The 26622-nt window shown below is 44.7% G+C and overlaps 1 protein-coding gene and 1 pseudogene across 2 annotated transcripts in view; both read right to left on the bottom strand.

The window, feature by feature from the left end:
* The window catches only part of LOC103345782 (uncharacterized), a 145186-nt gene that overhangs the window by 111840 nt on the left and 6724 nt on the right, over nt 1–26622 (bottom strand). The window lies entirely within an intron of this gene.
* LOC138848411 (palmitoyltransferase ZDHHC5 pseudogene) overlaps nt 162–26622 on the bottom strand; it is a 33205-nt pseudogene continuing 6744 nt past the window's right edge. The window contains exons 3-5 of the transcript XR_011386160.2: nt 17278–26474; nt 12689–12865; nt 162–11836 (exon numbers count right to left, since the gene is read on the bottom strand). The product of XR_011386160.2 is annotated as a palmitoyltransferase ZDHHC5 pseudogene (transcript). The remainder of the gene's footprint in view (nt 11837–12688; nt 12866–17277; nt 26475–26622) is intronic.

Raw genomic sequence — 26622 nt, 5'->3', positions numbered from 1 at the left:
ATCACTAGAACTGCCAGAACTAGAACGAGTGCCACAATTGGTGGCTTTACTCCCTATGCCACAGTCCCCCTTCCTAATACTAGTCTTGACCAGTCTTTTCTCTATGATTTTTGTCATTTTCTTTCACTTAATGTTGGGCTAATTTGTTAGATGCATGCATATCTAGAATTAATCTTATCCAGGTTGATTGACCCTTTTATTACTCTAAAATGTCATTTATCTGTAGTACCTTTATTTTAGAGTTTCTTCTCTTATTGGAATGGTCAGCAAGTATATACATCTCTTTTATAATTACCTTACATGGCATATCCATATTTCATGCTTTAACCTCTAATACTTTTGTATTAGAAGCACCACTGTTCTGGTGCTTAAGGTTCATTTACTCCATGATTCTGGCTTTTTCAATTTATCTTAAATATTTATTTTATTTTATTTCATTTTGAAAGACAGATACAGCAATCATGAAGGGAGCACAGTCCAGAGTAGGCAAAGCAGCCCCTGGTACAAATCACCCCTGTGAGCTGTTTTGCTGCTTCCTGAATATTTCTTTGAATCAGAAATAACCTGAGCAACTAGTTGTTGACCTGGTGTCATTGGCCTAAGGAGTTTCAGACTGGCAGAAACCAGATTAAAATTCCAACTGAAATCTAGGGAAATGTATTTGGTAAGTATCAAACTTGTACATGGTGGTACCAGGTAATATCTCTTTTAATGTTTTGTTCAGCTGTTAGTGGACATTGGTTTTTTTGTTTTGTTTTGCTTTCAAAAGATTTAATTGATTTGAATGACAGAGGTACAGAGAGAGAGGGAGACAGAAAGAATTTCCATCCATGGGTCACTCCCCAATTGGCCATAATGACCAGGATTGGGTTGGTTCAAAACCAGGTATCAGGAGCTTCTTTTTCCACATCTCCCACATGAGTTCAGGGGCCCAAATTCCTGGATCATTTTCTGCTGCTTTCCCAAGCACAATAACATGGAGCTGGATTGGAAGTGGAGTAGCTGACAACATAGGAGGTGACTTTACCCATTATGCTACAATGCTGACCCCTGAACATTGCATTTAAGAGAGCTCTCCCTGGGGCCAGTGCTGTGGTGTGGTGCCAGTTTGAGTCCTGGCTGCTCTACTTCCAATCCATGTCTCTGCTCTGGCCTGGGAAAGCCAGTAGAAGATCAGCCAAGTCCTTGGGCCCCTGCACCTGTGTGGAAGACCTGGAAGAGGCTCCTGGATCCTGGCTTCAGATCACCACAGCTCTGGCTGTTATAGCCAATTGGGGAGTGCACCAGTGGATGGAACACCTGTCACTCTCCCTCTGCCTCTCCTCTCTGTGTGTAACTCTGATTTGCAAAAAATTAAATAAAATAGAAAGAAAGAGAGCTCTCCCTTTTGTAGTCAGATATCTCTTCCCTGAGAAATTGCTTTCTTATTTTTTTAAAAGATTTATTTTATTTATTGGAAAGATAGAGTTACACAGAGAGCTAGAGACAGAGAGAGAAGTCTTCCATCTGCTGGTTCACTCTCCAGATGGCCGCAACAGCCAGAGCTGCTCCAATCCAAAGTCAGGAGCCACAAGATTCTTCTGGGTCTCCCACATGGGTTCAGGGGTCCATGGACTTGGGCAATTTTCTATTGTTATCCCAGGCCATAGCAGAGAGCTGGATTGGAAGAGGAGCAGCCAGGACTAGAACCAGCACCCATATGGGATGCCGGCACTTCAGGAGAGGGTGTTAACCCACTGTGCCACAGTGCCAGCCCAAGAAATTGTTTTCTAACTTGGTTCTTTTACAGGTCTGGACTAAACAGCAATTGTGATCAGACCTCTATTCTTATTGCCCCTTAGCACTTATTTTCTAAAATAAATAAATTGTATTTGGAAACTACAAAAGAAAAAGCTGTTTTACTATAATGCTGCTTGACCTCCTTAAGACTGAATAAGAAATGGCCACTTAAAAGATCTCTGAATGGGGCTGGGGCTGTGATGTAGTGGGCTAAGCTACCACCGCAGGTGCCTGCATCCCATGTGGGCATGATTTCTAGTCCTGGCTGCTCCTCTTCTCATCCAGCTCTATGCTGTGACCTGGAAAAGCAGTAGAGATTTGCCAAGTGCTTGGGCCTCTGCACCCATGTGGGATACCCAGAAGGAACTCTTGTTCCTGATTAGGATTGGCCCAGCAATGGCCATTGTGGCCATTTGAGGAGTGAACCAGATGGAAGACCTTTCTCTGTCTCTCCTTTCCTCTATAACTCTACAGATGGTCTGGGTGGAGGCTTCTTGGAAATAGAATTCAGATGTTCACAGTCGATGGCTACATGTTTCCTCATGAGCTGTCAGTGAGGTCTGCCTTCTGTCATTGCCTTTCAGTGGGCTCCTGAAACTCCCATGCAAACACCATTATTCATAGGTCATTCAAAACACCAGCAACCAGTGAGTGTCAGCCAAAATATGAAAATTTTAACTAAGGTTAAAATTATATTCTGTGTATTAAGTACAATGAATCAGAATCATTCTTTTGAGTTTTCTTTCATAGGAAAAATTTTCAAAATTGTAGCTTTAAGGAGCTGGCACTGAGTCATAGCTGGTAAAACCACTGCCTGCTGTGCCATTATCTCATATGGGCACTGGTTTGAGTGACTGCTGCACTTCTAACCAAGCTCTCTGCTGTGGCCTGGGAAGTCAGTAGAAGAGGGCCCAAGTCCTTGGGCCCCTGCACCCATGTGGAGACCCCGAAGAAGCTCCTGTCTCCTGGCTTTGGATTGGCCCAGTTCCAGCAGTTGTGACCATTTTGGGGAGGTGAACCAGCCAATTGAAGACCTCTCTCTCTCTTTGCCTCTGCCTCTTTGTAACTCTTCCTTTCTAATAAATAAATAAATCTTTAAAAAAAAATGTTGCTGCTGAACACTCCCAAAACTGCCTGGAGGAACTGCTACAGCAACTTCAAATGGGTTCATTTGCCTGAGACATAGCAAGTCATTCACTGACTCTGGGGTAGTGAAAAGAAATTATAACTTTAGTTATATACTATCTCAGTTTCTTAAGACATCTAGGTATTGCTGTTAAGTATAAACGGGGTAAAGCAAATGACATAAATGTTTCTAAATATAAACTTAAGTACTCTTTTTTGTTTGCTGATAGATCAGGATTTCTCTCATTTGTCAGTTGAAAATGGCTAATCAGAATAAAAAATGAAAGGGACTCTGTGAAGAGGCTGGAGTCTCCCCTATTTAGAGATTAGAACCCAGGTATCTCCTCTACCCAGCACCATTCTAAGGTGGGCTGAGGGGTAACCCCCAGGGGACATCTGGAGGGGCCTAGGCCTGCCACTCCTTTCCTCTGTCCTGTTTTTGGCATGTGATGAAAAATATTGCATTTTGGATTTTTCTTTTCTGTCCTTGCACTTTAAAATCACCTTAACTGTAGCCTAGGGGAAGCTCTGAGGGCTCACTTAAGAAAGCCACCCAACCCCTCTCTCCCAAGAAAGGGGGGATTTTCTAATAGTGTTTTGAATTAGGCCAGATGCTTTTCCTGATCCCCCTCCTACCACCACCACCAATGTCATGGAGCTCTGACCCCTTTCCTGGGAAGCTAAATGCCAATAAGCCTAGAAAACTAACTTTCCACAAGTCCTTTCCTCTTCTAACCAAGAGCTCAGACTCCTCTCTCCCCAGGTTTCTTTCATGATCACTTAGCACCAACAGGGGGTTCTACTACTTCCTTAGTTGGTAACAGACAAGAGAGGGACCATGGGGGGAAAGGAAGACTCTGGTGTCTCCCCTCTTTTCCTGCTGGTCTGAGGACCAGGAAAAGTAAGACCCTCCTTCTTTTACATATCCCTCCCTCATTTTCCCATCCCAAGATAGATATATAATTTCTTTGATATTTATACACACACCTGGTAACACAGAAGATTAAAAAATAGGATCTGTAACAATAATAAAAAAATTATTTCTGGTTTAAAAATGATCTGGTTCCCTCCAGGGCAAGCAATTGCACAAATGTCCACTGAGTCTGGTCCAGGGACTAGGGAAGGATGGTCTTAAAAGGTAAAAGGGGGGAGCTACTACCCCAGCCTCAGGGCCCCAACTCTCCAACTCCCCAACTCGGTTGCATTTTATAAAACACTCATCCTCTGGGAATCGGGGTTTTAAAAAATGTCCATGCAGGGGAAGGGAGCCCCTTGAGGGAAGGCAGATGGTCACCTGGGGCCCTTTGGTCTAGACACAGTGGTGTGGAGAAGGGGAGGTGCTGACGGCTCACACCATATCTCAGGTGGTACCACCCTCTCATGACAGTTTCTGGACTCCTCCCCTTGTGGTGCCAGGGGAGGCTGAGCTGATGCTCTTGGGTTGCTGTTGGATTTGCTGTGGGCAGTATTGAGCTGTACTTCATCTTCAGGCATCAGCAGTGGCTGCAAGGCCACTTCCTCTATCTCAGAGACACCAGGTGGGGATTCTTGGCTGCTGTAAGATGTTTAACAGCCCAGATATGGGGTGGTTGGACCTGGTTCAGGGGACCCTAGTCCCTGGCCCCTTAGGCTTTCTGCCTTCCCCAAATGGGGGACAGCTGGGCGTCCAAGTGGAGTCTTGCTCGGTGGTGATCTCTTCGGATCAGCTAAGGAGGAAGCCCTATGAGGGCATGCCTGAGCCAGGTGTTGACTGAATGCCTGAGTCTCCCAAGCCTGGCCTCTTCCTCATGGACTGGGAGCTGGGTGACTGGTGCAGCAGCTTCTCTCATCCCTGGAGGGAGGCCACAGATTGTCATAACAGACTGGCGAGGGCTCTCATGTTGGACCTGTTGGTACCAAATGTGGATGCCTCTCGGCTTCCTGTTGCTGGGCCAGGAATACTGACAGGAAGGGAGAGGTGTAGCTGAAAGCTGGGTCTGGCTCAGGCTTCTGTTGCATGTCTGATTGGCCAGGCTCTTACAGGAGGTGGAAGTGGTGCCTTCTGAACACATGGACTGCAGCTCATCCAGTACAAAACCTGTTCTCTGTGCCGACTTGAGGCTGGAGTAATGAGAGCCACTGGAAAGTGGATCGAAGTGAAAGCTTTTGCCAAAGGTGGGAGAACAGAAGCTCTCGGGTTCCAAGCTGGGCTCTGAGTGGTAACTGGGATGATGGCTGCTCTCTGCAGTTGAGGTTGGCTTCCTCAAACTGTCCCCATGACTAACTTGGTGCTGGGGGAATGAGGCAGGGCAGCTGATGCACTGCTGCTGCTATAACCCGGCCGACACTTGTACATGGTTGGTGTGGGGGGCTGTCCTTGCCCCAAAAGCTGCTATCTCCATTAATAGCCAGGCAAAGGTGTGTTCGCAGTCCCATGCAGCTGCTCAGGTCTGGCATAGGAGGAGGCCGGGGTTTGGCATTTGCGGACTGGCTCTCTGTTGTTTCCAAGCTTCCCTTAGACTTAGTTCCCCTAAGCTCTCCCTGGATGCCATTATCCATGATCTTCACAGTAATCTGACACTTCTGGCTGAAGGAAGGGAGGTCTGATTACAATTGTCTTCTCTTTCTTTGGTCTTCCCAAATAACTGGGTGCTGGGGAATTGCAAAGTGCATTGTTACAGCAGCCATTGGTGAAGGGGCTCATGCCTCCCTGGAATTTACCCATAACCTGTTCATTGGCTGTGCGTCCCCAGGCCACCAGCACCACATGAAACCCTGTGAGGCCAGCTACGGGGATGAAGAATAAGCCAGCAACACACTTCACTGCCATTGTGACAGTGTGCAGACCCCTGAGAGCTCCTCTATGTGACAGAGGGCATAAAGGAGGCCAAAGCCAAATATACCCATAGAGTGGGCTGTCAAGGAAAGGAGGAAGAGGAAAACAATGCTCGTTCTGGCGGCCAATACAGTTGTTCACCCAGGGGCAGGGATGATCAAATTCCTCCACACAATTATCACAGACACTGTGTGGGAACGCCGAGGAGGACAGTAGCAGCGGCAGGTGGCACATCCTTTCATGCACACCTGGATGCCCTTGATCTCCACTGTTTTGTCAAGGGAGCTTGAAAATCTTCCTTGTCCTCATCTTCCTCAGCTTGAGGGAAAATGCCTGGGAACATGAAGGTGGCCCTACTGAAATTGGCCAGAACAAAGGGAAACATAAATGCATTGTAGATGGGCACTGCAGGTGACATATTCAGGCTTAGTTCTGGACACATACAAGCAAAGAAGAGTGTTGTAGCTCCCACTAAGAAGATAGCGGCTGCTGAGGTCAGGATGTGTTTCTGGGTCTGAATGTCTATCCAGACTCTGCGGGCATGTTGGAGCTCTGAAGGGACATCTAACCTACTGCATAGCCCAGGCCCACACAGAGGCAGAATGGATAAGACAATGGGATAAGGGAACCAACAGAGAAGAGTACAGAAAAACAAACAAACAAAAAAACAAACCAAAAAATTTCAGGGAAACCAAAAATTTAGAATTATCATCCTTCCACATCCACACACAAAACTGAAGGTCAAAATATCTCAAACGAAAGAAAGCATATCGGAGGGGGAAAGGTGATTGCAAGTGATAAATAACCGCTTCCCCAGAACAAAGTAGAACAGGAGGTTAAGAAACACAACTTGGGGGCTGGCGCCGTGGTGTAGCAAGTAAAGCCGCTGCTTGCAGTGCCGGCCTCCTATATGGACACCAGCTCGAGGCCTGGATGCTCCACTTCTGATCCAGCTCTCTGCTATGGCCTGGGAAATCAGTAGAAGATGGCTCAAGTCCTTGGGACCCTGCACCCACATGGGAGACCTGGAAGAAGCTCCTGGCTCCTGGCTTCAGATTGGCACAGCTCCAGCCATTGCAGCCAATTGGGGAGTGAACCAGCAGATGGAAGACTTCTCTCTCTCTCTCTGCCTCTCCTCTGTGTAACTTTCAAATAAATATAAAATGACTCATTTAGGACCGAGGTCTTGCATGCGGAGTAAGTGTACAACAACTCCTGCTCTAATTTAACAATTGAATCTCTTATGTATGTCAGTGATCACCCAAGACTCTTGCCATGAGTTGCCCAGGCTAAGGAAGCCTTTTGAGACCACAGTCTTTGTCAGTATTTAGGCAAAGCCAAAGGCAAAATGGAAGTTCTGTCCTCCCTTCAAAGAAAACTACATTCTTCTTGGATGGCTCCTTCTTTCCACTGGGGTATCATTCATGGCAATCCTTCATGTAGGACTTTTTTTATTTTTGCCACAGTGTCTTAGAATTCAATGCCTGAAATGTTTTCATGGGCTTTTCAACCATACAAGAATGCTTTAAGGGCTCATTCTGAGGTCACTATGCTATATAAAATGATTGTCATTCCGTGAGTCTGCTGTATGAACTGCTTTCCAACTCAACATGTCTTAAAATGCAATGTCTGGTCTTACTCTAAGTCTCTTTTTTATTGTTTTTTAAATATTCATTTATTTGAAAGACAGAGTTACAAAGAGAGAAAGAGACAGAGAGATCTTCCAGTGGCTGGTTCAGTCCTCAAATGGCTGCAACAGCCAGAGCTGGACCCATCCAATGTCAAAAGCCAGGAGCTTCTTCCAGGTCCCTCAAGTGGTTCCAGTGTCCCAGTACTTGGGCCATCCTCTGCTCATTTCCTGGGTGCATTAGCAGCAAGATGGATCAGAAGTGGAGCAGCTGGGACTCAAACCCATGCCCATATAGGATACTGGCAAGGCAAGCAGTGGCTTTACCCTCTACACCAAAGTGCCAGCCACATGCACACAAATCTTAATCAGTGACTATCCCTGGTTTTAAACTGGAAGTTTTCTGGCAGAAAAATCACTAATTTCTCTGGTTTCATTTGAGGTACAGAAATACTAGCATGTTGCTTTTATTAACGCTGTAGAATGGTTATATACCTGCAAGGTAAAGCTATGCAGAAACTGGCTGTGTAACCCTTCTATTTATATATAAGATTGCTACAGCAAAACCCAGAACTAGCAAGTTTTTTTCTTAAAGAAATGCCTATGGTGGCTGATGTTGTGGTGTAGCAAGTAAAATTGCCAACTATGACCCCAGCATCCCATATGAGTACTGCTTTCAGTCTTGGCTGCTCCACTTCCAATCCAACACCTTGCTAATGGCCTTGGAAGATGACTCATTGTTTGTGGCCCTGGCTGATGCAGCCACCTGGGGAAGTGAACCAGCAGATGGAAGATATCTCTCTCTCTGTGTTAACTAGTAAGTAAGCAAATGAGTAAGTAAAAGAAATGCCTCCAACCTCCTCTCCTTTCATCCTAAAAATACCCCCACATTACCCCACAAATTTCACGAAGCAGTCTAACCAATTACTGTCCCTTTTCCCTAAGGATGGAGAAGTAACAAAAAATAAAAACATCTAAAATGAAACCCCTATAAAACAAAAGCAGGACCAAGCATCTCCTCTGTCTCCCTTAGACCAAGGCGCCCTTATCCATATTGTACCAAAAATAATTCACTGAATTGAGGGAGTGATACAGCTGGCCTGCACACAAGAAGTCACTTTTCTGCAACAGATAGAAGCCTGCTGGCCAATATTGTCTGGATGGGTTTATTTAGGGGAGTTCCACATCTAGGTAAGGAAACATCCCAGTCTGGAGCAGCAAATAACTACCAATTGTATGTAAACTCCCAGATTCACTGACGCCCACTTGAACACCATTACACTTCCCTAAAGAATATAGCATCTTCAACTAGGAAGATGAAGGTCAAAAGCATCACGAACCGATCAGGAACCTGGACACAAGCTGAACATGCATCTGTCACCTCTAATTTCAATCTATAAGAATCTTTGCCTCTAACTTCCTGGGGAGCCCTGGAGTTAAGTTCCTTCATCTGGTCTTTAAAATAAATGCTTCTTTACTCCACCACACCAAAGCCAGTGATTGGCTTACTGTGTGTTGGGCAAGTATATACAGGTTTTAGGGGTTCTACAGCAACACCACCAACCAGATTGGAGGTATGTCCTGCAATAAGGGCAGAGATGGGACTTGAACCCAGGCATGCTGACAAAAAAGATAGGCTTCTCAAGGAGTGCTCCAATCATTATGCCAAATCCCATTCCCTTACATTTTTAAACTAATTTTTTCTTTGGATTCCAGATAGACTGGACACAGCAGAGATCACCCATCTGCTGGTTCAGTCCCTAAATGTCCACAATAGTTGGGGCTTAGAGGCCAAAGTGAGGTGCCAAGAACTCATTCTAGGTGTCTCTCATGGATGGCAGTTGGGCCATCTTCTGTTGCTTTTCCAGGTGCATTAACAAGGAGCAGAATTGAAAGTGGAACAGCTGGGATAGGAACCAGCTCCTATATGGGATGCCAGTGCTGCAGGTGGTGGCTTACCCACTATACCACAGCATCAGCCATGATTATATTGCACACCTCTGCTTTTGAAAATATTTAGAAATATTTTGAAGCTGCAAATTACTGATTTGGGCTTGTGCTGTGGTGCACCAGCCTGTAGCATCTGCATCCCATATGGGAGCCTGGCTGCTCCACTTCTAATCCAGCTCCCTGGCAATGCACCTTGGAAAGTAGCAGAGGATGGCCAAGTCCTTGTGCCTCCACACTGATGTAGGAGATCCAGGACAAACTCCTGACTTTGGATTAGCTCAACTCTGGCAATTGGCATTTTGTGAGTGAGCCAGTGCATAAAATACACAGCTATCTTTCTAGCTATCGCTCTCCCTACCTCTTTCTGTACCTATTTCCAATAAAATAAATAGAAAAAAATACAGTATGGCTTTGGGGGGCCACTACTCAACGCTCCCTCCCCAGATTTAAAAAGTCAGTGATAGAGAATTAATGAAGGCATTAGTATAGGAGCTCACATCTTTTCCTCTTGCCTCAGACTAAACCAGCAGTGAGTGCTCCCCAAGTCTGTACTGCAAAATCCTCATAAATTTGTTATCACACTTTCATTATCTGCCAATCTCTGAATCTGTGTTGGGATTTCTTCTCCCAAACACTCTGGGATACATATAAAAACAACATAGCCCAGTGTAGCTTCATCTGATTAAAACACTCAGTGATGGATAATTGACTTTATGTAAAAAAAATAAATAAGCCACCCAGGAACATCTTAGTAAATGATTGCTTCTCTGTTGCTAGTTAAGAGAAACTCCCAGGGAATAAGCACTTGGCCTGGTAGTTGAAGACCCACATTCCATACTGTGCTGTCTGTCTCAAGTCCCAGTACTGATTCTGTTCCAGCTCCCTGCACATGCACAACCACGGAAGCAGCAAGCTCAATAGTTGTCTCTCTGCCACCAATATGGGAGATCAGATGAGTGACCAGTTTCTGATTTGGCCTGGCCAGTTCCAGCCCATGCAAAATCACTATCTCTCCCTCTTTCTCTCTTTGTTTATGTGTATGTGTCTGTCTCTCTTTGCCTTTCAAATAAAAATTTTTTAAAAATGAGAAACATCCTGGACTGCAACAAGGCTCATGTGCAGGATCATTTCCTCCATGTGGAAATGGCCCCAAGTCTTCCAGAAGCTGCAGTGGTGCTTCCTTAGCACAGTCTTGAAGGAAAAATGTTCTTGTATTTGCTGTAGGCACAGCACCTACACCACCTGGTGGATTAAGAATGTGCACCATATGAGGCCTCTTGGGTGAGTTCAGGATCAAACTCATTGTTCAGTGGCTTCTTGCTGCCCTCTGCTGGACTTCTGATGCAACTAATACATTTTTTGTTAGACACTGACAAACTGCTTACAGACCACCCTACACAATGAAGAATAGCAGAGTTGAAGTGATCCCAGTTTTCCATTTTAGCACTTAAAAAGCTATAGGAATTGAGAGGGATCATATTCGTAACCTGTTTAACTGCATCCTATTTTTATGTTTTATTTTCATTTCCTATCATCTTGTATTTTTTACTTTCACTTGTTATCTATTTTCTATAGCTCTCTATTTAGGAATATGTTGCTATTTTTCATATATATGTGCACTTCTCAAAGGTCCTTCTGTTATTGACACTCAAGATAAATCCCTGTGGTCATAGAACATTCATTGTTTTATTTGTATCTTTTCAGTTTATTTAGGCTCTTTTGTGACCTAGCAAAAGTTCTTCTGCAGAGTATTACATGTGCACTTGAACAGCAAGTGTATTCTCTTGTCCAACTATACCGTCAAGTTCTTTCATGATGTTCATGTTTCCTATATCCTTTCCAATATATTGCAAGCTACTTTGCAAACTTCTTTCCATTACTGAAAATGGCAAATACATGTGCCCTAATACTAGTTGACAACTCTACTTCTCCCTTTTTGTCTCTCTGTGACTCTGCTTTCAAATAAATCTTAAAAACATCCCTAAAGAATAACATTGAAATTTTCATTGCAAGTGCATTGGTTTGATTTTATCTTCTGTAATGTTTCTGAGTTCTAACATTTGTAATGGACTCATTAGGGTTTTTTGACATTTGAAATTCCAAAAGAGGGAAGGGATGGATGGACAGAGAGCAGCCACGTGTTGGTTCATGCCCCGAATGATCACAGTAGCTGGGGATGAGTTAAGTCAAAGCTAGGATCTGAGAGTTCAATCTAAGTTTCTCATGTGAGGGAAAAGGACAACTTGAAGCATCAACCCCCTGCTGTCTCTGTTAATGATACACATGCCATGTAACAGACAACTAATTCCACTACGTTCTTATTTTTATCAGTTTGCTCTCTTTCTTGCCTAATAGCTCTAGTTTGAAGTTCCACTGCTACAAGCAAAAGAAATGATGAGGGCAGGGATCCTTATCTCCTTGATATTAGAGGAGACGTGGTGTGCTGGCTGCAGCGCACTGCCTGTGGTGACCATTGGAGGGTGAACCAATGGCAAAAGAAGACCTTTCTCTCTATTTCTCTCTCTCACTGTCCACTCTGCCTGTAAAAAAAAAAAAAGAGAGAGAATGTGAATAATTCTCATTTGAATATTCCAGAATTAACATACATCAAATGATCACATCATACCCTAAAGTATCTACAACTATTTTTCAGTTGAATATTTATAAAGGCAAATATTATCAGGTTACACTAAAAAAAAAAAAAAGAAAGAACAATATAATCTATACAGGACTAAAACTTTTTTTTAAACTTTTTTGTATTAATACAGAGAAATGTTTCATGCATTGCATAGCAGGATAAAACTTGAGGGGCCAGCACTGTGGCATAGCTATAATTCTAACATTTGAAGCTAAAAAAATTTTTTCAGAGAAAACTCAAGCCGAAACAAGAAAGCAGAAGAAATAAACAGTAAAATGGAGAAGGTGGAGACAGGAAGGGGTAATTCTCCCCATCTTCATGTAGGAAAGAAGCAGTGCTGTAATGCTAGCATGTGGCAAGGATGCCTCCCCACCAAGACCCTACAATCTCTGAACCTTGCCATCAACCACCATACTCACATATGGATCCTCTTTGGACTCTGCTGATGCCTCTGGGACAGTCATACAACCCCTGCTGTGCATGTAAGCCAAGCCCAGGAAGAGCCAGTTCAGATTTACCACCCACATGCTCTTGTCTGTTGGCTGGCAGGGTGAAAAACCCTGCAGGGTTTACTACATACCAATTGTAAGAAGGCGGCATGTTTGAATATCCTGGGGATTTTGTATTTTCACCTGGGTCAGAGACAAAGGATTGTGCTGCTTAATGCTGAACACAGTTGCTGCATCAGCAAAATGATTTCCTTCTTTTGCCTGGAAATGCAGGGGTTACACAAGTGGTACAGATAATATTAAACCTTTTAAAGTGTCCAGGTCCTGCTGCTCCTCCAGGGTGAAGTCCACAGTCCACACCTGTAACAGTGCATTTCTCCAAAAGGTATCAGCTCTGGGTCACAAAGAAGGATGTCAGGGAGTTCATTCTTCTCTTTATGTCTATCTTGCCTCTTATATAAGATGAAGCTAATTTTTGTATGCTATAGGCCAACAGAAAGGAAAATGACACTCAAAACATATCAATTTCATATTAACCTTGCAATTATGAAATTTACTATAATAGAGTTTCCCTTATTCAGTAAAAGATCACAGTGTAATCTGTAAACATAAGTGTAATGTGTAACTGAAGGGTGTTAGATCAAGTGAGACGTCCATTCAAAGTAGATCAGGCTAACAATGTTTAAAAAACTTTGGAAGGATGGCCTTGTGGCATAGTGTGTAAAACCACAGGGAACCTGTTTAAGATCCAGTTGCTAACTTCCTTTCCAGCACTCTGCTAATGCACCTGGGAAAGCATAAGATGGCCCATGTCCTTGGGCCCCTGTAGCCACCTGGGAGACCTGAGAGAAGTTCCTGGCTCCCATCTGTTCCAGTTCCAGCTGTTGCCACCATCTGGGGAGTGAACTAATGATGGAAGGTCTCTCTCTCTTTCTAAATAAATCTATTAAACAATAAATTTTAGGGGATGGTATAGTGCCACAGCAGATTAAGCTACCATCCGAACCCACAGCATCCCACATGAGCACCAATATGAGCCACACCTACTCCATTTCTTATCCACTCCCTGTGAATAAATGTGGAAAACCAGTGGAAGATGGCTGAAGTACTAAGACTTCTGCCATCCACCTGGGAAACTTGGAAGAAGTTCTGGGCAAGTATTGGCCCAACCCCAGCCATTGTAGCAATTTTGGGACAACCAGCAGATGGAAGATCTATCTCTTTCTCTCTGTAACTCTCTTTCAAATAAAGAAGTAGTAAATAAAACTTTTTTGGATCATCAGGTTACACTTCACAGAAAAGACATATCTCTTCATCAATGTGTCCTCATGAATATAAAATTGCAAAACACACTGGCAAAAAGGCAAAGAAAAAACTAGACCAAGTGATGGGAACTACAAATGCACCATATCTAGGTGAGTGGTCCTGGACTGTGTTAACTGAATGAATCACTGTTTTTGAAAATTATTTATAAACAAATGTATACTTATAAGCTTTTTCATATTTCTTCCAAAAATCAATGTAATTGCTATTGTTTACATGAAAGATATTGTGTATGTCCTCAAACAGGGCACATAAACTTGGAAAGTTATCTTAGAAGATGTGCATTTTTTTTAAAGATTTTATTGGAGCTGGCACTGTGGTACAGTGGGTTAAAGCCCCAGCCTGCAGTGCCAGCATCCCATACAGGCAACAGTTTGAGTCCCGGCTGCTCTACTGCCAACCCAGCTTCTGCTGTCACCTAGGAAAACAGTGGAAGATGGCGCAAGTGCTTGGGCCCCTCTACCCATGTGGGAGACCCAAAAGAAACTCTTGGCTCCTGGCTTTGGTTCAGCTCAACTCTGGCTGTTGCAGACATTTGGGGAGTGAACCAGTGGAAGGAAGACCTCTCTCTCTCTGACTCTACCTCTATCTGTAACTCTATCTTTCAAATAAATAAAAATAAATATTTAAAAATAACAGATCAAAGGGACAAGATTTTATTGATTTATTTGAGAGGTACAACTACAGACACAGAGAAGGAGGGATAGAAAATATTTCTTCCATCTGCTGGTTCACTCCCCAAATGGCCTCAATGGCAAGAGCTGAGTCACTCAGAAGCCAGGAGCCAGGAGCTCCTTCAAAGTCTCCCACGTGGGTGCCAGAGCCCAAGCACTTGGGCCATCTTACACTATGTTCCCAGGCCACAAGCAGAGAGCTGGATCAGAAGGTGAGCAGTCAGGACACAAACGGGTACCCATATTGGATGCTGGTGCAACATCACCGGCCCCCAGAAGATTTGAATTTGAGAGTCAACGTCTGGAAGGAGAATGAAGAAATAGAGAGGAAGAATTGGAGAAGACATGATGACCAACCATTAGGCATAGAGTAGTCAGAATAGTGAAGAAAAAGACAGGAAGCATGAACACAATTTGGTACGAATTGGTTACACAGAGGGTTGAAAGTGGAGTTCAATTCCATGATGTGTACATGAAAGACTGTGTGGACACTGGCACAGGAAGTTGAAATTGGAAAAAAAATCAACAAGAATATGATGCAAAGAAGTGAGACTGGTACCCATATGGGATGCTGGCACTACAGGCCATAGCTTAATTTTTAAGTCTTGAAAAAAAGATTATTTGCACACAATTTATACCTGCAAGACTCAAAGAATCTCCTGAGAACACCTATTTGGTTGGTTCAATAAAAAAAGAATATTGGAGCCAACATTGTGGTGTAGCAGGTTAATCCACTGCTGGCAACACTGGAATCCCATATAGGTGCCAGTACAAAACCTCTCTGTACCACTTCCCATCCAGCTCCCTGCTAAGGTATCAGAAAGCAGAAGATAACCCAAGGGTGTGGTCTCTTCCACCCACGTAGGAGATATGGAAGAAGCTCCAGGATCCTGGCTTCAGACTGTCATAGCAGCAGTCAATGCAGCCATTTGTGTAACGAATCAGCAGACAGAACCTCTCTCTCTCTCCTCTTTCTGTAACTCTTTCTTTCAATTTAATAAATAAACCATTAAAAAAAGATGAAACATGACCACTGCTGGACAATAGTGGGAGTCAGAGAGTATTCTTATTTTATATATTATTGTTTAACGTTGCCTCCTCCAGTTCTTCTATTTTTAGAACTGTACTTTTGTACAAGCAATCCATTGGGAAATGATAGCAATCTGTCATCTCCAAAGTAACTGATACCTGAAGGTTATGGCCATGACAACACTGTTAAATATGTGAACAGTTAAATAGACCTCAAATGCTTTCAAATGCTCAAAATTGGCCAAAGGAAAGGAGAATGAAGCATATATAAAACATGTTTAAAAAAATCATAAAATGAAAGATTAAAACATCATCTCAAAAAGTTGACTCCAGGCTGGCACCATGGCTCACTAGGCTAATCCTCCACCTGTGGCGCCGGCACACCGGGTTCTACTCCCGGTCGGAGCACTGGATTCTGTCCCGGTTGCTCCTCTTCCAGTCCAGCTCTCTGCTGTGGTCTAGGAGTGCAGTGGAGGATGGCCCAAGTCCTTGGGCCCTGCACCCTCATGGGAGACCAGGAGAAGCACCTGGCTCCTGGCTCCTGGCTCCAGATCAGTGTGGTGCACCGGCCGCAGCACACTGGCCGCAGTGGCTATTGGATGGTGAACCAATGGAAAAAGGGAGACCTTTCTCCCTGTCTTTCCCTCTCACTGTCCACTCTGCCTGTCAAAAAAAAAAAAAAAAAAAAAGGTTGACTCCATCTAAAACTATGAAAACATATATCTAAGTCCACTTTTTATTGTCAGAAGCAATCCAACTGACAAAAAGTACTGAGGGTTTAAGCCATAGAGGCCAAGGGTGATAGATAGGAAATACAACACCTAAGCAATCTAACCCCGAGAGTCTTTGCCAAAGGCTGCAATGTGGATTGCAGAGGAAGGATACTGCAGAGGGCAGGGACTTGTGCAGTGAGGATGCATAATCAAGGCCTCAGTAGAGTGTGTGCCATGTGAACTTAGGTCACTCCCTATTTCTGCCTCCATGATAGACAAATTGCTATGAAGATCCCCCCACCCTTCATGACTCCCTACTTTTTTCAGATCATAAAGGAATCTGAAAACCAGAAGAGTTACTCTGGTTTATCTTACTCATGCTTTCACCCTCTACATGGGGTACACAGAAGGCACATAACTTGTTTCCTCTGTTAACAGGTCTATGTATCAAGGGAGGCTACATCTGGAGATAACACGGGTGCCTGGCATTATTCTAGATTCTGGATTTGAGTGTAAAATGATGGAAACATGGTACATTGTGGTCTCTGGTGGGATGGCCTGTGCTGCGGCTCACTTGGTTAATCCTCTGCCTGCAGTGCTGGCATCCCATATGGGCACCGGGTTCTACTCCTGGTTGCTCCTCTTCCTGTCCAGCTCTCTGCTGTGGCCTGGGATGGCAGTGAAGGATGGCACAAGTGCTTGGGTCCCTGCACCTGCATGGGAGACCAGGAAGAAGCACCTGGCCCCTGGCTTCAGATAGAAATAGATTCACACTAAATTTTGTAGCATATAAGTAGCTGATACTAAGTGTGAAAAACTTGTATAATGCCCACATTTGGATACACAATCCATAGAGATTATTAGGGAAAAAGTGTAACCATGAACAAGGAAAAGTCTTCCAAAACAGTGTTTGTTCCAAATCAACTGTGGTTTCTGAAATGGGTCTCAAAATACAACTTTTAAAATAAATGTGGTAAATTAAATAACCCTACTCAAACATAAATAAATAAACCAGAGTTTGTGACATCTACAAATCATTTGATATTTGTCAATGCACTTCACCATAGCTCTAGATATCAAATATGACAAACTACATTTCACATTAATTGGAAAACAATAATTTTTTAAAAAAATCATAGTAGACAAGACACACACCCTGGTATTTGATGTGAGCCTCCCAATCAGCAGCTTAAACTGATGCAGCACAATCCCTGCCCCACCGCTCCTGGTTTTGATTTAGCCCAGACTCAGTTGTGAGCCTTGGAGGATGAAAGCACTGTATCTGTTTGTGTCTCTGCCTAAAAGATATAAAAGAATAAATGAAAGAAATGTACTACTCCACTCATAAGCAGGATGCAGCTACAGAAGAGATGTTGACTCTAAGCCCCTCAACGTCCCTTAGGATTAAGAGAATGGGGTCTCTGAGGGGAGAATGTTGTAGGCAGGCATATAGAATAAAATTCATTAGGTGTGTGAGCTAAAAGACCACACTTTCACCATGCCCCTGTGTGACCTCATACCCCTACCTGGCCACACCTGTGTCTCCACTGGCCAATCAGGTTAATTAACCTCTCCCCTTTGGAAGTGGAATAAAAGTCTGGGACATGGTGTCCTTCTCTCTCCTTTCCTTGGCCTTTTGCCAGTATGGGGCTTGCTGCGGCACTGCACCTCCAGGGCTCGTGGCCTTTGGGCCACCCACCCCATGCTTCCTGGCCTAGATGTTCCTCCATGTGGCTGGTTCCTAGTACTCAGCATGAATTCAGATTTGCTTCTCTCCTGTAGATAGGGTTCTCATTCTCCTATGCATTTCTTTCACTAAATAAAAGCTTAAAAATGTAAAAAAAAAATTTGGCTGTCTTCTGCTCTTTTCCCTATTTCTAAACTTTGCAACACAAGCAACCGCAAATGTGCTGCATTAAAATAGATTTGCTTACTGTGGACATTGCAAGGAGGTTTGAGGGTAAGAAATGCCACTTGTGATAACGTCATTGCATACTGGAGTGCCTTGCTGGAGCCTGCTTGTCCTACCTGATCCATCTTCCTGCTAATGTTCATCCTGAGATGATGATTCAAGTACTTGAGTACCCCCCATAAACATTGTAGCTGCAAATGCAGTTTTTGGATGCTGGATTTAGCCTGTCCTAGCCACAGCTGCTGCAGGCCCCTGGGCAGTGAGCCAGCAGATGAGAAGGTCTTTCTGTCTCTGCCTTTCAAATAAATGAAAATAAATAAGACATTAAAGAAAAATGACAGCAAAAGAGAACAATTAAAATATCCTATTTTAATGAATTCTACTATATAAATTATCATGTTCAATGTGGATTATCTAAATATACCAATTAAAAGAGATTGAAACAGCCAAAATAAAACCAAGACCAAACTATGTGTGATCTGTAAGAAAACCATTTTAAATATAAAGACACAAAAAGATGATCTGATTCTGAGTTAATTAAAGAAAAAATTGGATTCCAGCATTATAGTGCTGTATCAAGATTAGCTTCCTACTTATGATGCTGGCATCCAGCAGAGTATCAAATATCAGCTGCTCTGTTTTCAATTGAGCTCCCTTCTAATGTCTAGGAAAGCAGTGATGATTGTCCTAGTACCTGGCTCCTGCCACCCATGTGGGAAACCCAAATGGAGCTCAGGTATTCTCCAGATGAAGAGTTAGGGTCCTGGCTTAGGCCCAGCCCAGCCCAATCCAGCCCATTGCAGCCATTTGCAGAGTGAACCAGAGGATGGAAGATCTCTTTCTCTGTCACTCTCCCATTCAAATAAATAAATATTTAAGAATGAATAAATTTCACTTGCATATGAAATGTGAAAGATCTGCATTACAACATGGTGACTCCACCATCATCAAAAACAACTACATGATAGAATGCATATGGCGGTGAGGTTTATTTCACTTCTACACACATATTTATCACCACTAATGTGTTAAATTATTCCATTTTTTCAAGTGAAAATATATAAGTACATTAAGAGTAGGATAAACACAAAGATAGCTTCAGTTCTGATTAGGATTTAGGTCAGAAAAATTTTAAGTGTTACACAATGAAACTGAAGGCAGTTTTCCAAAAGGATAGTACACTGTTTCCTTAGCATCAATCTGTGCAGAGTAAAATCCATACAACTGAATGGGCATTACAGATACATCAGTGGTAATCAGTACAAATAAATATAAAAGTGGAAATACCAAGTCACTGGAAACTGGTATTTAGTAATGAATAATCAGAGATGCCAGTTACTACTAGATGGAATAAGAAAATAAGGTCATCCCAGTGTTGACAAGTCACAAAATACACATCAATGAAAATTTAGTAAATCCCTCCACTCTATGAATACTTCATATTAAATATGAATTTATCCACAACCTGCAGCCTAACAATATTTTTCTCACATATTTAAAATATTTGCCATGCATTAGCACTGGTGGGGAATTAAAAAAAGTAACAGTCACAGACATCGAATAATAATCTAGAAGAAAGCAACGTTCCATAACTCCTGGAACCACTGACGTGAACTGCCTGAACGACAACCTAGAATACAAACATCTGGGGAGGCCGGCACCGTGGCTCAATAGGCTAATCCTCCACCTTGCGGAACCAGCACACCAGGTTCTAGTCCCGGTCGGGGCGCCGGATTCTGTCCCGGTTGCCCCTCTTCCAGTCCAGCTCTATGCTGTGGCCCAGGAAGGCAGTGGAGGATGGCCCAAGTGCTTGTGCCCTTCACCCCATGGGAGACCAGGAGAAGCACCTGGCTCCTGCCTTCGGATCAGCGCGGTGCGCCGGCTGTAGCGCGCTGGCCGCAGTGGCCATTGGAGGGTGAACCAAGGGCAAAGGAAGACTTTTCTCTCTGTCTCTCTCTCTCACTATCCACTCTGCCTGTCAAAAAGAAAAAAAAAAGAAAAAAAATCTGGGGAAAAAACACTCAAGGCAAAAAAGGAAGACATCTTTTTAGTGTAAAATATCAATAGTTAGTATCAGCATCCTGAAAAGTTGAAAAGCCAAGAGACAAACACAAGCAAAACTCCTCTTTGGAAGAAGCAGATCGTAAACTACAAAAAGAACCACAAAGAATTAGACCTGGTCACTTCTGAGGGCAGTGGGGGAAGAAATCAGGAAGACACCTGAACTGACAAATGCCCATTCATTCACTTGGGTAAGCATTCTGTGGGTGTTTATATTTTTATGTAAAGTCAGCAGAAAATAAGGCTACTGAACAGTAATCAGGCCCTTGCTTCTCGACAACTGGATTCACCAGAGAGGAAAGCATTTATTTCAAGAAGCTGGCATCTTGGGAAGAAAGAGATCTCTTCATCTAAAATGTGCTCTTTCCACCCAACAAGCCAGCAAGAGCTGTTTCTAAGAACATGGGTCGAGGGGCAGACACTGGTATATGGGGTAAAGGCACAACCAGCAGTACCACTGTCACATATGGGCACCAGCTGCTCTGCTTCTGATCCAACTCACTGTGAATGCAGCTGGGAAATCAGTGGAAGGTCACCCATGTGCTTGGGCCCCTGCTACCCCCTTGGGAGACCTGGGAGATGCTTCTGACTCCTGGATTTGGTCTGGCCCAGCTCAGGTGATTGCAGCCATGTGGGGAATGAACTAGCTGATGGAAAATCTCTCTCCATCTCTTCCTCTCTATCTCTTCCTTTTGAATAAAATAAATAAATCTTTTTTTAAAAAAATGGGTAGCTTCAGATGGAGGTTAGAAATCAAAGTGATTCTATTTAGTTGACAATTTGGCAGCTGTTCAGGCTTTACACTAATAAGTGCTCATCTGGGGATATCCAAGGCATCAACCAGGTGAAGATGTTTTGATGGGGCTGAAGCTCCTTTGTTAGCTGGGTCAAAGCCTGCTATTCTGGGCTGGTGCTGTGGCACAGCAGGGTAAAGACCAGGCCTGTGGCACCAGCATCCCATATGAGATGCTCCTTTTCTGATCCAGCTCTCTTCTGTGGCCTGGGAAAGCAGTAGAAGATGGCCCAAGTCCTTGGGCCCCTGAACCCACATGGGAGACCCAGAAGAGGCCCCAGGCTCCTGATCAGCTCAGATCTGGCCATTGCAGTCATTTGGGGAGTGAACAGTGGATGGAAACCACATAGGATCCCTGATCATTATAATAATCACTTACATAATATTAAGTCAAATTATGTATAAATATATTAAGTATATTGAATATTTAATTAATAGACATAGACATTTAAAATATATTAAAAATCTCAACTCTGAAAACTCAGTTTTCTAAACCCAAAGTCAGAGAATACATGAGATAATCTTGACAAAACACAAAATTTCTTTCCCTTCTGTAATAACCAAAAGGTAAACAAAATTCTTTTGTGCTGTGTTTCTTCTAATGGGAAGCTCCTCCAGATTACTTAGAAGTTAAACCCAATGGAAAGGTACCGAAACTTAGACACTGGAGGCTGTGAGCATTCAACATTATAAAAGAATGAAAAAACTTAGAAAAGATTACACCTGTTGCCGGTACTGTGGCTTAGCAAGTAAAGCCACCGCCTGCAATGCTGCGATCCCATATGGGGGTCAGTTCACGTCCACTTCTGATCCAGCTCTCTGCTATGGCCTGGGAAAGCAGCAGAAGATGGCCCAAGTTCTTAGGCCCCTGCATCCCTGTGGGAGACCCAAAAGAAGCTCCTGGCTGCAGCTCAGTGCAGCTTTGGCCATTGTGGTCATCTGGGGAGTGAACTATCAGATGGAAGACCTCTCTCTCTCTCTCTGCCTCTCTGTAACTCTGCATTTCAAATAAATAAATACATCAAAATTAAAGAAAATAATACACCTTAGAAACAAAAGCAGAAGGGCCGGCGCCGCGGCTCACTAGGCTGATCCTCCGCCTTGCGGTGCTGGCACACCGGGTTCTAGTTCCGGTGGGGGCACTGGATTCTGTCCCGGTTGCCCCTCTTCCAGGCCAGCTCTCTGCTGTGGCCAGGGAGTGCAGTGGAGGATGGCCCAAGTCCTTGGGCCATGCACCCCATGGGAGACCAGGAGAAGCACCTGGCTCCTGCCATTGGATCAGCGCGGTGCACCGGCCACAGAGCGCTGGCCGCAGTGGCCATTGGAGGGTGAACCAATGGCAAAAAGGAAGACCTTTCTCTCTGTCTCTCTCACTGTCCACTCTGCCTGTTAAAAAAAAAAAAAGCAGAAAAAAAATCCCATAGAACAATTTAAATACATCTAGAAAAGTCAGGTGTAGGGGCCAGTGTTGTGGCGTGGAGTGTAAAAGCCACCACCTGTGACACAGGCATTCCACATGCACACTGATTCTAGTCCCGACTATTCCATTTCTGATACAGTTCCCTGCTAATGTGCCTAGAAAACCAATGAAAAATGAAAAAGTCCTTGGGCCCCTGACAGCTAGGTGGGAGAACCAAAAGAAGCTCCTGATTCCTAGCCGTTGTGGCTCAAGTTCAGCCATTGTGACAATTTGGGGTGTGAAGCAGTAGACCAAAGATCTCTGTCTCTCCCTCTCTCTGTAAACTCTGCCTTTCAAATAAAAAGAAAGCTTAAAAAATATTAGGTGTAGGGGTTGGTGCTGTGGCGTAGCGGGTCAAGCCACTGCCTGCAGTGCCAGCATCTCATAAGGGCACTGGTTTGAGTCCTAGCTGCTCCATTTCCTATCCAGCTCTTTGCTATGGCCTGGGAAAGCATCAGAAGATGGCCCAAGTCCTTGGGTTCCTGCACTCACTTGGGAGACCTGGAAGAAGCTCCTGGCTCCTGGCTTCACATCAGCACAGCTCTGGCTGTTGTGACCATCTGGGGAGTGAACCAGCAGATGGAAGACCTGTCTCTCTCTCTGCCTCTTCTCTCTCTGTGTAACTCTGACTTTCAAATAAATAAATAAAGCTTTTTAAAAAATTAGGTGTAAAGATCAAGTACTCTTATTATCCCTAGTCTCCTAAGATAAATATTTCTTTCAAGATTAATTTATTTCCAAGGTAGAGTTACAGAGAGAGAGAGAGAGAGAGAGAGAGAGAGATCTTCCATTGGCTAGTTCATTAGCCAAATGGCCACTACAACCAGAACTGAGCCAGGCAGAAGCCACTGCCAGGAGACTCATCCAGGTCTCTACATGGGTGCAGGGTCCCAAGGACTTGCGCCATCCTCTCCTGCTTTCCCAGGTGCATTAGCTAGGAGATGAATCAGAAGTGGGCCACGAGGAATCAAACCAGTGCCCATATGGGTTGCTGCTATCACAGGCAGCATCTTAACCCGCTGTGCCACAATGTCAGCTGTAAAGACAAGCATTTCTCATGACAGGCCATAACTAAACAATAAAGGAGGAGAAAATAGCTTATAAGAGATGGCTAGTTGTTGGAAAGGAGTCAACCAAATGGAAACTGTAAGAAGCTGCAGTTGAGAAGATGGTTGAAAATGTTATTAGAGGGGCCAGGCACTGGAGCGTAGTAGGCTAATCCTAGGAAAGCAGAGCAAGATGTGCTTGAGAATGGGGGACCCACAAGAAGCTCCTGGCTCCTCTTGGATTGGCTCAACTCCAGCCATTGCGGTCATTTGGGGAGTGAACCATGGATGGAAGACCTTTCACTCTGCCTCTCCCTCTCCTTCTCTCTCTATCAAAATTTTAGGCACTGTGGTATAGAAGGTTAAGCCTCCTCCTCAGTGCCAGCATCTCATGTGGACTCTGGCTCAGTTGAGTCCCAGCTGCTCTACTTCTGATCCAGCTCTTTGCTAATGCACCTGGGAAAAGCAGAGGAAGGTGGCCTAAGTACTTGAGTCCCTGCAGCTGTGTGGGAGACTCAGCAGGCGCTCCTAGCTCCTGCTTACTGGCTCCTGCCTGACCCAACCCCCACCCATTGAGGCCATTTGGTTAGTGCATCATTGGATGGAAGAGCTCTTTCTTTTCCTCTTTCTCACTTTGTATCTCTGCCTTTCAGATAAATAAATCCTTTTTAGAAAGTTATCATACTTTAAAATCAAATATTAAAAATCTCTAGCAAATATTTATCATTAATATTTATATTTTCTAAAAAAACTTTACTGATTTAACATAGGGGACTAAATCCTAGTTTTATTTATTTGAAAGACAGAGTTACAGAAAAATAAAGCCAATGAGAAAGAGATTGTCTATCTGGTTCACTCCCCAATCATCTACAACAGCCAGAGCTGGGACAGGTTGAAGCCAGAAGCCAGGAAAGTCCATGTGGTTCTCCCACATCTGTGGCAGGGGTCACAGCACTTGGGCCACCTTCTGCTATCCCAGGCACATTAGCAGGGTGCTGGATTAGAAGTGGAGCAGTCTGGACTCAAAGAAGCACTCTTATGGGATGCAGGTATGATCGACTGCACTTAACCTATGATGCTGCCCCCACTTTGAAAATTTTTAATGTCAGGGCCAGTGTTGTGATGTATGGGTAAGGCCACCACCTGTGATGCTGGCATCCCATATGGGCACTGGTTCATATCACAGCTGCTCTACCTCAGATCAAGCTCCCTGCTAATGGCCTGGGAAAAGCAAAGGAAAATGGCACAACTGTTTAGGCCCCTGCTACTGATGTAGGAGACCTGAATGGAGCTCCAGGCTCCTGCCTTCAGTCTGGCCCAGTGCTTGATTATTACAGACATCTGGGGATGAACCAGTAGATGGAAGATGTCTGTCTCTGTCTCTCTAACTCAGCCTTTCAAATACATAAATAAATCTTTCAAAAATTCTAGACTTTGGGATATTGACTTAGAATTATTTCTTATTGGGGCTGGTGCTGTGGCATAGTAGGTTAAGCCTCCACCCGCAGTGCTGGAGTGCTGGCATCCCATAAGGACACTGGTTCAAGTCCTGGTTACTCCACTCCAATCCAGCTCCCTGCTAATGACCTAAGAAAGCAGAGAAGGTGGCCCAGAGTCCTTTAGCCCCTGCACCCATGTGAGAGAGTGGGAGGAGGCTCCTGGCTTCCGGCTTGAGATCTGCAAGGTCCAGCCATTGCAGCCCTCTGGGGAGTGAACCAGTGGATGGAGGACCTCTCTCTCTCTCTCTCTCTCTCTCTCCTTCTCCCTCTCTCTGTGTGGGGAGCAACTGGGAGCAACTCGGACTAGACTAAGTTACTGGAATTAAGACTTATTCTATGCATCTGCTCTCCCACAATATGGCGCTGGGAGAGGAGGAAACAGCTTCTACACAGCTGCCTCCAGTTCAACCAATAAACTGTAGGATCTGCTCCTGATTGGAGGAGAGCAGCGTACTTGGCGTGTGGGTAGCAGAGCTGGGATTGGTGGAAGAGGACTATAAAGGAGGAGAGAGACAACATGCACCAGGAACATCTATCTGAAGGAACACCTGTGCAGCCCCCAAGAGAGCCGGCCGGTGGTGTGCCGCTCCCCTGCGGAAGTGGGGAAAGTGGCAGGGGGCCTGCCCCTCCACGGAGGTGGAGGGACGGTAGCCAACCCGGGAAGAACCAGCAGCAAACCCGGGGAGGGCCGAGCAGACAAAAGAACAGTGCAGGGTCCTGTGTCGTTCCTCCACGAAGAGGGGGAGCGACATAATGGTGCCGTGACTCGGATATGAAGCCTAGGCAGGGTTTGGTGTCGTTCCTCCACGAAGACGGGGAGCGACATAATGGTGCCATGACTCGGATAGGAAACCTAGGTGGGAAGAAGTGGGAAAATACCAGAGAGAGAGACTAGCAAAGAGCCTAGGGAAAAGCCGGACGGAAAAGGTGCCGGAAGAAGCTATTGAAAGCCTAGGCATAGACTCGGATACGGACTGTGGGAAAGCTAGAACAAACAGACTCGGACACGGACTGTGGGGAGAAGCCAGGAGAAATGAGAGGGGAATATTGTTGGAAGAAAACTTAGGGAAACATACCGGGTAGAGAAAAATATGTTAGGGAGGATGTAGGCGCGGGGGCAGGCTGAGGCGGAAACGTAAGCTACCTTGGAATTCTTCAAGTCAGCCCGGGGAGCAAAAGGCAAAAATCTGTAACCAGAGGCAGAGACGTGGGCCGCCAGGTTGGAATCCGTCAGATTAGCCCGGGGAGCGGAAGACGGGAAGCCAAACCGAAAGGCACAGACGTGAGCTAGGTTGAATTCGTCAGGTTAGCCCGGGGAACTTAGACTGAATGCCAGTGGCAGAAACGTGAGCTGGGCTGTGTGATTCACGGAAGCCGCCGCGTGCAGAGAGAGCACGGGGTGTGAATAGATAGGGAACGAGGGGCTGGCGCGAAGGCCGAGGTGCGGGCGCGAAGGGCGTAGAGACCGCGGAGCGCACGAAGGGCGTGGAGACCGTGGAGCACACGAAGCCGAACCGTGCAGAGCCGGGAAGCCGCCGCGGGTGAGGCACCGAGAAGCAGCCTCGGGGCAGGCGCCAGGAAGCTGTGGGGATAAGAGAAATAGAAGTTTAGAAGTAAAATGAGAGAAATAGGAATGCTGGCTGATAGAAGTAAAATAGGAGAAATAGGAATGCCCGGAGATAGAGAAAGAGAAAAATAAGGCCTCCCCACAACATGGCAATGAGAGAGCT

The sequence above is a fragment of the Oryctolagus cuniculus genome, chromosome 19, assembly GCF_051225735.1.
Source record: "Oryctolagus cuniculus isolate XC-2025 breed Fujian yellow rabbit chromosome 19, ASM5122573v1, whole genome shotgun sequence".
In the NCBI taxonomy this organism is placed as follows: domain Eukaryota; kingdom Metazoa; phylum Chordata; class Mammalia; order Lagomorpha; family Leporidae; genus Oryctolagus; species Oryctolagus cuniculus.
This window is presented reverse-complemented; position numbering and strand designations above follow the sequence as displayed.